This window comes from Myotis brandtii, unplaced genomic scaffold (genome assembly GCF_000412655.1).
Source record: "Myotis brandtii unplaced genomic scaffold, ASM41265v1 scaffold191, whole genome shotgun sequence".
Lineage (NCBI taxonomy): Eukaryota > Metazoa > Chordata > Mammalia > Chiroptera > Vespertilionidae > Myotis > Myotis brandtii.
In genome coordinates this window covers 406,704-418,103 of record NW_005357115.1, presented here as the reverse complement: position 1 = coordinate 418,103, position 11,400 = coordinate 406,704, and the positions used below count along the sequence as shown (strand labels likewise).

At 43.5% G+C, this 11,400-nt stretch overlaps 1 protein-coding gene across 1 annotated transcript in view; it reads left to right on the top strand.

Annotated features, from left to right (window-relative positions):
• CDC42EP3 (CDC42 effector protein (Rho GTPase binding) 3) overlaps positions 1–11,400 on the top strand; it is a 22,566-nt gene that overhangs the window by 3,491 nt on the left and 7,675 nt on the right. The gene's annotated exons all lie outside the window — the stretch shown is intronic.

The window sequence follows — 11,400 nt, the reverse complement described above, 5'->3', positions numbered from 1 at the left end:
AGCCCCAATTGGGACTTGGCGAGACGACCTGATCAGCCAGTGGGGGGCGGGGGGGGGCACCTGTGCACAAATTCGTGCATCGGGCCTCTAGTAGGAAATAACAAAGAAATTAATGAATAATAACAAGCATAAACTATTTCACATACCCACAACTGTAAACCTACTTTTGCCCCAACTTGTATGCAATTTAACAACCCAATAGGTGCATATATGAGTTGCTAATCCTGCATGAAAGTCAGCACCCCCTTGGGGTAAGGAGAAGGAAAAACATCCTGAGGTTAAGAAACCTCCGAGTCAGGCTGCCTGGGCTCATGTCCTAGCGCAGGTGCTCACTACTTGTGTGACTTTGGGCAAGTCCCTTAGCCTGTGTTCCTCGGTTTAGCAATTATAAAATGAAGATAATAGCATTACTCTGAGTATTGAGTTCAAATATAATGCACTCAGAAAAGTACCTGGCCCAGAGTAGGCACAATAAACAGTTGATGCTTTCTTTCATTGATGCTTTTGTTGTTTTCCTTGGTGCTTAATACTGGTTCTATCATTAATATTCATCACTACTCTTTGAGATAGACAGTATTGTTCTTATTTTCCAGATGACAACACAGGCTCAGAAAGGTCGTGCAACTTGGCCAAGGTCACCCAGCTAACAAAGTAGAGGATTCAGGTTTGAATTCAGGTCTGTTTGAGCTCATGCAAAATACCAAAGCTCACGGAGGGACCGGGAAGCTGTTACATCTGACTCATGTTAGGGTTTTTAGTCTCTGGCAGAGAACTTCTTTCGTAGTACTGTGTATCTTGCAATACGAGGTCCAAAGGAAGATAACAGTAATTGCCAACCTTAAGGGAGTACCATTAGGATATTTTATTACTGACGCTGGTTCAGTCCCATTGGGTGTGGCAACAGTCTTCTGCAGGGGATCCAGCATCAAACTGCTAGAGTTAACACAGTTTAATTTGTATCAGGAGGGTTACTAGGTAAACACGTAGGACTCTGGCACACATAAGAAAGCCCTGCCACAGCCAAGAGCAGTGGACTTCAGGGGCCAGGGATGAAGTGGAGCTTATTACAGACTGTATCCTTGCTTCAAAGTTCTAGAAAGTCAGGGGTGGCAGGGCTCAGTCAGCAGTCTGGATGGCTACCTTCTTGAGCCTAGTGACCACATCCACAGTGCGTGACCCTTCCGTCCCTTGCATTCGGTGGCATGTTATATATGCTTCATAATGATGTTGCTTCAAAAGAGCTAAAGCAAGAGGCAGAAGCCCCAAGTAAGCTGGGCAGGAAGGCTCTGTCCTTGGCAGAAGCCAGGCCTCATTACAGTTCTGCCCCAGGCCCTGCCAGATAAGCTTCTGGTGTGAGAGATAGAGGAGGGAGGTCTTTGAAACCTAGAGGGATGCCCCAGGAACCCGCAGGGGACCTGCCTGGCCTCCACTGCCTTTGATACTGTGGGTTTGCGATTAGCTGTGGGAAGCTGCTCGGGAGCCTGTGTTCAGACTGAAGTTGGGGTTCTGGAAAGGATGGCTTGAAATAACCCAGGCGCCTCAAAACTAAGGGCTATAGCCTTAGTGCTGTCCGCCCTCCATCCAGACACCTCCCTTCTGCCTTCACCCTTTAAAATAAAGGCTACAAAACGAAATAACACCCCACAAACCAGAATAAAATAAGTAGCCAAATAATTGAGCAGGAATTGTATATTTCTTTACTTAAAAAAAAAAAAAAAGCCTTCCTGACCTTGATATACTTCTTCATTGCCAAGTTGTACCAGGCTCATGATGATGGACAGTATCGCTGATGCAAAAGCAGTTTTTATTTATTTATTTTTTTAAAAATTATATTTTATTGATTTTTTACAGAGAGGAAGGGAGGGGGATAGAGAGTTAGAAACATCGATGAGAGAGAAGCATCGATCAGCTACCTCCTGCACACCCCCTACTGGAGATGTGCCTGCAACCAAGGTACATGCCCTTGACCGGAATCGAACCTGGGACCCTTCAGTCCCCAGGCCGACGCTCTATCCAGTGAGCCAAACCAGCTAGGGCACAAAAGCAGTTTTTAAATTGAGCCACACAGTTTTATAATACAAAGCATGATTTCTGAGTAGTCAAGCAAACTGATGAATTTGAAAGCTGATAAGTTTCAAATTAATATTTGCTTGATCCTCATTGCTTTTCTAAGTCATGAATTAATAGCAGAATCCTGAAATTGCACATTTAAAAACACCCGGATATTCAGTGATTTGGTTTTGCTTGCATATTTGAAAAAGTCATCATTGGCCTTCTAGCCTTTGATTGATGGTTAGACAACACACCTGCAATTAGCTAATACAGCACCACCCAATGTGTGCCCTGAAACATCAGAAATGGATTCTTTGGGAAGCCAGTTTGATTGAGGCCCCTTTGTGCCGGGCTTTGCAGAGCATTTAGTATGTCACTGTGTGCAGTGACTCACAGGGAGATAGTGTCCAAGTCCTTTTGCCCACAGAGCAGCTGGCAGGACTAGTCTGACAAGAAACCCTCTGGAAACCCCCGAGCCAGAGGCAGTAGTCACACACTGCAGTCTGCCCTACAGAGCAGAAGGCCCCAAGGACATTTTAGAGAACCACCAGGTGTGCAGGAATAGGGCCACAAGAACACACTAGAAGATGCCAGCAAACACCCCATCATTTGCTATTTGATACAATTAAGGCAGAATTAAATGGAGACGGTCACAGAGGGAATGGCCTTAGCTCTGACCCAAGTTGTAACTGACCTCACAGGGTCACTCTCTCATTCCTAAGATGAGGCATTTGACCGTAGGGGATTTCAGATAATCTTCCGCTTTAGAATCCGGTGAGCCAGGATCAGTGGCACCTATTAGCATAGCAATTTTATTAATAATAAGGTAGCCCTAACCGGTTTGGCTCAGTGGATAGAGCGTCGGCCTGTGGACTGAAAGGTCCCAGGTTCGATTCCGGTCAAGGGCATGTACCTTGGTTGCGGGCACATCCCCAGTAGGAGGTGTGCAGGAGGCAGCTGATCTATGTTTCTCTCTCATCAATGTTTCTAACTCTATCCCTCTCCCTTCCTCTCTGTAAAATATCAATAAAATATATTTAAAAAAAATAATAATAATGTAAAACCCTGGGTTGAAAATACAGACCAGCGCAGAGCAGCCTGAGCCAGCATGGAAGGCAAGGAACTTCAAAGTCAGGCCTCTATTTAGTCAGCTTACACGTTTGAGAATCCGTCATGTTCTGGTGACAACTTGAAGGTCCTATTTGTAGACACAACAGGCCAATGATAGATCACTGTGTGTTTAGCTGAAAAAGACCTGTTCTGTTCAAATCCATTATAATCACTTAGGCTACACACATTTTTTAAACAAGCAAAGGCATTTTTGGTGAAATGTGGGTTTGCCATTTTGGAACATATTTGCTTTCTTTTCCTTTTTATTTATTTATTTTTTATAACTTTTTCTGCCAAGGGTCAGTTCAGACATATAACAGTGATTTTAACACAGCAGGAGATGAGGCTCTGAGGCCTTAACCTGCCAGCCATGTCACCAGGCAAATCCCTCCTTGGTGAATAAGTGGGGGGAGAAGGGGGATTGAGGATGCAGAGAAAGGGATGGATTTTCTCCTGGCTCTAAGCTGCTTTAATTCCACTACTATTTCCTTGTATCCAAGGCATTTTCTCTAGTGTCTTATATCTTCTCCTATTATAACACTTAACTGCATTTAAATTATGGTTTATTGACACTTGTAGCTGCCTAGTTAAACTACTGGCTCCTTGAGAGTAGGGACTAAACCTAGTTAACTTGGGCACTCATCTGTTCTACAGTAGGACCTAATGAAAAAGCGGACAATCCAGTCCTGGCCATATTATCTGATTCTGCCTGTGGCAACATCTTAGTGTTGTCAAGCCAGAAATCTTTATCACTTACCTAGCTTATTTAAGTCCTGTCATAGTAAAATTACTCCTTCCTGGGCTACAGGACATTCAAATTCAAAGGGGCCCTCCAGTGGTTTGACATTCCTGATGCTCATCCAAGGTTTTTCTGAAAACCAGGCCACCACCATGACTCCCTCAAAGTCTTTGCTGGACAGTTGCAACTTCCACAGCAGCTTTCTCGTGCCCAGGTCTGATTGTGGCGGCGTGGCACCACGTGTCCACTATGAGCACAGTCTGGGCAGCCCAGATGCTGAAGAGAATAAGAGTCATTGTGTTCCTAATGCTTGCCTAGAATCCTCAGCCATGACTGTATGAGCCATTTATTGGTGTGCTGTTTGATCATTTGTCTACACTGGATGTGAGCTCTGTAAGTGCATCAGAGCTGTAGCCTCAGTTCCTAGAATACTGTCTGGCCCTTAGCAGGCCCTCAGGAGATGTTGAAGGTGAGTGACTAGCCAGGGGCCAGATGAAGGCACATGGAAGGCTTTTCTCCAAAGCCTGCTTCTTATTAAGTGAATCAGCTTAAGCCACATGTCCCAAGGTGGGCATGTCTTAGTACCAAACTGAACTTTTCTTGCTCTCAGATGACTTGAGTGAAATGGTTTCCAAAATAATGTTGATTTTTTTGGCCTTATTTAAGTTTAGTGTAAGTTTATGCTCATGGGTGGATTTTGTTCTGTCTTCCTCTTGAAGAAGCTCTTAAGCTATGGGCTTACCTGAGGGGCCAGCTAGGTGGAATTCTGTGGCCTCATATCTCAGGGGTGGCATGTGGAATTAAACAGTGACTTCGTTCCAATTCCAGTTTTTCTCAGAATGGGAAATCATGCTTGGAACCAGAACATCTTGGGGAATATTCACACTATATTTATAACGATTAGTTCACATGTTCAGATCATAAGGTCTAAAAGAAATAAGGTTGGAAGAAATACCCACTGTGAACTTTTAGCCTGTCTTGTTCCTTATGCAGCTCTAGTTTTTTAGAGTAATTAGCAATATTGCCCCTTCTCTCTCTCTCTTTTTTTAAAAAATATATTTTATTGATTTTTTACAGAGAGGAAGGGAGAGGGATAGAGAGTTAGAAAAATTGATGAGAGAAAAACATCGATCAGCTGCCTCCTGCACACTTCCTACTGGGTATGTGCCTGCAACCAAGGTACAAGCCTTTGACTAGAATTAAACCTGGGACCCTTGAGTCCGCAGGCCAACGCTCTATCCACTGAGCCAAACCGGTTAGGGCCCCTTCTCTTGATTGTGAGCTCAGTGCCCAACAGGACTTTATGTGTGGTGTCTACTCCTAAGATGACACCATTACTCGCTCTGCAGATGGGGAAACTGAGGCTCCCAGAGAGTCACTGGCATTGCACTGAGCCCTTAATTTAATACCAGGAAGGATGAGCAAAGATGATGAAAAAAAGCTGGAAAAGGTATTTTGAGTCTAAGGATAGTCTTAATTCTATTTAAAAGTATATTTTTTTCTTAAAATTCCCTAGAAGCTGATGTTTCTGCAAACATGTACAGTCATAGAACCCTAACATTTCATGATGGACAGGTCCTTACCTCAGCCCCACTCATTCTGACATGATAAAACTGAGGCCCTAAGACTTTGAGTGACAGAGAGAGAGAGAGGGGATGAATGATATTTCCTTGAGAGAGAGAGAGAGAGCATGATATTTCCTTCTTGGCCCAGTTCCTTTTCAAATTATTATTTTTTAGCCAAGGACAAGAAAGAAAAATTTAATTCCAATATACTAACATAATAGCAGAATTTCTTTGGTTAAAAAGGAGGGAGGGGACAGATAGGGAGGTTGGCATTACTTCTCTAGGTCTCCGGTGTCCCAGAGGTGCCTATGTTGACCCCTTAGGATTCTGGAGAACACAGTATGAGTAACCACTGTCCTAAAACACTTTGTAATATTAAGTTAAAATAAATCTTAAGCACAAATCTATGATTTTATCACCTCTCTGTGTGTATGTGTAGGTTACATGGACATACCAGGGGATACTACATTAAATTAGGAACATGGAATAGAGGATATTTATTACCCTAACTTCTCTCCTAGTGCAGAGATGCTTGCCTGCTTTTCTCCCTCATTCCCTTGCCTATGGAATCCCCATACCAGTGATGGCGAACCTATGACACGCGTGTCAGAGGTGACACGCGGACTCATATTTTTGGTTGATTTTTCTTTGTTAAATGGCATTGAAATATATAAAATAAATATCAAAAATATAAGTCTTTGTTTTACTATGGTTGCAAATATCAAAAAATTTCTATATGTGACACGGCACCAGAGTTAAGTTAGGGTTTTTCAAAATGCTGACACGCCGAGCCCAAAAGGTTCGCCATCACTGCCCCATACCAATCTCACATTCAGTGGGGAGAGCTTCCTGCAATGGTCCGCTCCCCGTTAACTGAGTTGCTTTAAACTTGTTTTTCATATCTAGCCCTACCTGGCCTCCCCATGAACCTTAACCATATGCCCTTAAACTTTTCTTTATCTAGCTAGCCAATAATGGTTGATTGTAATTTTCCAAACTCAAAGAAATCCCATTTGTTCTCAAGACTGGAAGAATTGCACCTGGAGATAAAGGATGCAGATATGTGTATAGAAGTTAGCCTAACTGAGTTCTGTTGACAAAAGGAATTATCTTCTGATCAAGCTGGAGGGTAGGAATCCCTTCTAATTGTGGAGATTGTTCACAGGGCAGACACACCTACAAGCATTGTACTGATGGACAACATTTAAGGAGAAAATGGAAGTGGTTATTTGGGCAATTAGAATGGTTCCCCCTTCTTCATATTGTATTTCAGTAGATGTTCTGGTTTTTCATTTGGGATAAAGATAATGCTTTGTGTTTGCATAGTGCTTTATTGGTTATGAAGATTTTCACTCTCAGCTCTTACAATCACCTGTGAGATAGGGCAGGATTGGGGGAATTACCTCCATTTGCATAGGAGGTAACTGGAATCCCTATGTGTCTGGAGTTCTACAAGGATCCTACCAGGCTGGTCAAAGTTTTGGCCCAGGCCTCTCCTCCCTAAGGCCTACAACAGCAGTGAGAGTTCTATGGATGGTTTTGTTTGCTCATGCAGTCATTCATTTGATAGGTGTTTTTCTTTAAGTACCTGATCTATGCTAGTCAGACGTTGATTCAAAACAACCCTTTTCCATAGAATGTTCATTAGAGTTTCTTGAGTTTCCCTTGTACATCTTGTGCCAAATAATGCACGTTCTCCCCTTAACTCATTTCCTTTTGAAAGGAAAGGTCAAGAGAGCAAGCTTATTGTTTCTCCAGGGCCTCATTCTTTAAGAGTGACTTCCATATACTAGTGAGTCAGGGGAATGTGTTGTGAATTTTTCCTTAAGGCTTGCCTGTCTCCCTCAGACTCTGTTTACATATTGCAGTTATGGATAGAAGTTATTTCCCTTTCAAATCAAATATTCTTTGTCTTAATATGAAAGATCTGTAAGAGTCTGTAGAATTACTGTGGCTTGCATTGATAGGCTGTTAAATTCTTAAGCCTACATGGATAGAGAAAGGTTAAAATGTCTTACAGATGGAAAAATTAGTGAAAGCCTTTGTCACAAGAAAAGAGGCTACAACTCCTTGTTAAATGACTGTATTGAGTTCATTTTTTTCTTGTAGGAGTCGTAGAAAGATTCCATCTTGCATTCCCAGGCTGGCAGGCTGGGTTGAAGAGGAAGGAAGTTAAGGCCATCACATTCAAACTTTCTCACTTGTTCATTCATTCAGCAAACATTTATTCAGTACCAACTGTGAATTAAAGATCGTGTCTCTCCCCTGAGGAAGGCAGTCTACTCCAAGAGGCAAGAAGTGATTGCAGTATAGTGTGATAGTTAGTAGGTTCGAGGTGTAAACAAGTTTGAGAGGCATTGGGGGAACTGGCAGGAGATATAGCCACAGGGGTGGATGGCATCCAGATTGCTGAAGTGGACCTCATCAGCTATCTTATTTCCCTAAGGGTGAGCCTGCCATTGAAAAGTGACAAGATTACTAGAGCAATCTTGATGGCCCCCTCTGATACAGCGTGGAAGATAAAGTGGAAGGAAATGAGGCCCACCTACCATAATTTTCAGATCTTTGTTCTAAGGGATGGACAAAAGGGAAAACTAAACAGGCTTATTCAAAAACATTTGAGGGCCTCTGGTGTTCCCAGTCCAAGAGGAGGCTCTGGAAGTGATTTTTATCAACAGGTCTTACGTATAGCTCCTTTGCCCACTTATTCTCACTGCGCTCACCACCTACCTGGAGATATCAGACATACAATCACACAAAAAAGAAGAATAGGGAAATAACAGAATAACATCCAGTGAAAGCTCTACAGGAGCCCTAAGAAAACCTGCAAGCAGGCAGTACGGAGCCTGGGTTGCATGAGGTGAGCTAGAGAATTCCTTCAGGAAGGAAGTGACTGAAGCAGTCGTGGAGGATGTTATGAACAGTGGTCAATGGTAAAAAGGTGGAAGTATAGTCCATGTAAGGAACACAGGGTTCTGAGTTTCAGAAAGGTAGGAGGGAAGTGAAGTGTCAATAGCAAGGAAAGGGAGCTATTGTCCCCTGCGAAAGTCCTGTGTTGTGCACAGCCCGATGCCCTGGCTTCCTCTGGGAAAAGAATGAACAGCACTAACACTCTTTTCTAAGAGCAGGATGTTTGTTCTTCTCCTTAAGACTCAGGGGGCTTTTGTTGCTTCAAATTTTTAATCCTTTGGCTTTTCTTTTCGTAAAGTCACATTCCTTTTGAGATTCTTTTTGACAGGAGTACAAATATTGAAAAGATTTCGTGAGTTAGAGTTGGAGGAGCTGGTGTTTGGGACCATTTACTCATTCTTGGTTTCTGACAAGGCCAACTTACCACCTCTGCCTCTCATTACTGTTGAGATTATAGTGCGTTATTTCCTCTTGGTGCTGTCAGACTTCTAGACACATAGTCTGGAATGGCCATTCTATTCTCAACCAGCTCCACGGCAGTCCTCATGCTATCCAGGCAGCGGCAATTAAGAGCACAGACTGGAGGCCAGCCAGTCATGGCTGAAATCCTAGTTCTTCCACCTTTGGGCCGATTGACCTAAGGCTTCATCTAAGATTGGTTCCTAAGGAGTATGTTCTAATACTTGCTGCCTGGCCCCACAGCAACTACTCAAAGGTTAGCCATTACTCTTCACAAGCATAAATTCCTCAGAGAACTAGGCATTTCAAATTTGCTACTTTCTGTGGACTTGGACTGGGAGTTGGCACCTGGGGGCAAACCAGCTCCTCTCTCATGATGGAAGGCCTAGCAGGGGTTATGGGTTCAAGCACTCCTTCACTTGAAGTTCACTGTGTGCCATGTGTTGTGGGAGGCCAAAAAAATGGATAAGAACCAGTTCATGTTCATAGAAGAGCTCTCAGCCTAGTCTGAGGGGACGTTCCTTCAATCATTGGGCAAATATTTATGTATAAATGACACAGGAGAGCCTGCCATGAAGGTGGGCGGAGAGTGAATTGGCCACCGTGTTTCCGAATATATTCAGTGCTGGTTTGATGCGGAGAAGCCATATTTCAGCCCATCGAATGAACATGGATGATGGTCAAGGGCTCTAGCAGGATAGGAGAATAGCATGGAAGTCCCAGGTGTGTCCCTTCACCCCACTAGGGAATCGGTGTTCAAGGAGCTTAAACGTGAGGATATGTTATAAAGGCAAAGGACAGGGAACTTTGCTTTCTATGATGGTATGGGCCAAGTGACCATAGCCTGAATTTCTGGACACCTGTCAAACCTGTTATTTTGGATCATTTGATACTACTGCCGCTGGACAGGAGTTTTCAGAGCATAATTGCTGACTTAAATATTAAGGGGTATTATTTTGTGAGCAACTAAGCAACTTCGCAAGGTACTTTCTTTTGAGCAGAGTTTAGAAGGAATATCCTGGCTGAATATTGCTCAAAACTTCGGGTTCTCTTCCTGTATTGATAGAGTCCTTGGTGCTTCACAAATCAAGTGGGATCCATTGACTGTGGAAGCTGGGAGCAGTTTACAGTCGTGGCCTTATTTGATTCATACCCACCAAATTCAAGTGCCTGCCTGGGTCCTTTGGACTGAGTCCCGTGTAAAACGAGTCATGATGAGTGAGCCAGGCAACTGCCAGGGATCAATGTCCATATCGAGTCCTTCCCCAATCACTCACTTTAATGGGGAGAAGGGGTCTGATGGCCTCTCTTCAAAAGTACAGACTTGGTATTTTGTGAGGTGGATGTTCTGTCTTCCAATTTTGCGTCTAAGAAGTCTTTGAAATAGTACAGTCAGACCCTATAAATGTAAAGGGTGTACACAAACTAGTAGTGAGTCTCTCATATGGTATTTGTGGGTTTCTATATAATCAGGGTTATAAAAGAAAAGTAAATACAAGCTGTAGCTGAATCATAAGTGAGAAGTCCATTTATAAATAATTGAAAGTGAGACATGTCATAGACTTTCTGAGTGGGTCTATAAAATATAGCCTGGCCCGTCTGCCTGCAAGTTCATTTGCATGACGTCTAGGCAGCTGGGACCTGGGCTAATGGAGTTTTACAGTTTCAGGGCATATAGCTCTGTCTTCAGTTTAGCTGATGTGAGGAGAGGATGAGAATCTAAAAATAGAAAAGGCATCTTCTTATCTTCTCATGGGGGGAGTGACAGACTGAAACTATGAAAAGCATCTTCAGGATGGTGTTCACTGGGTCTTCTCCCGTTACATTTATTTCGGTCTTAGATTTTCACTGAAGTTCAATGTTGAATTTCTAATACTCTGATTTTTCCTCCCTTGAATTTTAAAATTCTTTGTGTGACTGAGAGAAGAGGGTTTGGCAAAAGGGTCGGCGTGAGTGCCCTGGTTGAAGTAATATTTTACTGTTTCTGATACCGAAGGGTGGCTGGTCATCCTTATATTAGTGAAAACACAGCTATCTTCAAGTGGAAAGACCTCCGGGGGGAAAGTCTGTGAGTGTTTTTATAGGCGAATGTGACAGGAAATAAGCAGTGACAGTGTTCCCTTACAGGAGACTCAGAATGAACAGGTATGCAAATACCGCCCTAGGGCACCATGGGGTGGGCCCAGAGCCTGGGCTGCTGCCCCCGGTGAAACCTGAGCAAGGACGAGGAGCCAGGACGAGGAGCCAAGATCTGTTTCCCTGTAGCTTCTCCTTACCAACCCTTCGGCCTTTTCCATGACAGAGAAAGGAATCCTTCAGATCCCTGAAGCATCTTGTGGCCCCTCCATATTTGGGTTTTCTTGAGCTGCTACACTCCTTCAGCTGCTTCTCATGTGTCACAACCCAGTTTATCTGTCTTCTGCTGGACCCCTCAGAGCATGTAGGAAGGCATTCCAGGTAGCCTTTGTCCCTTCTAAAGTGGGGAGCCTGGGGGTCAAAGGCATTTTTCCCGGAGGTATCACGGAGGAATTGTCTTCTTGTTGGCAGCAGAGAGAAATACTTCAC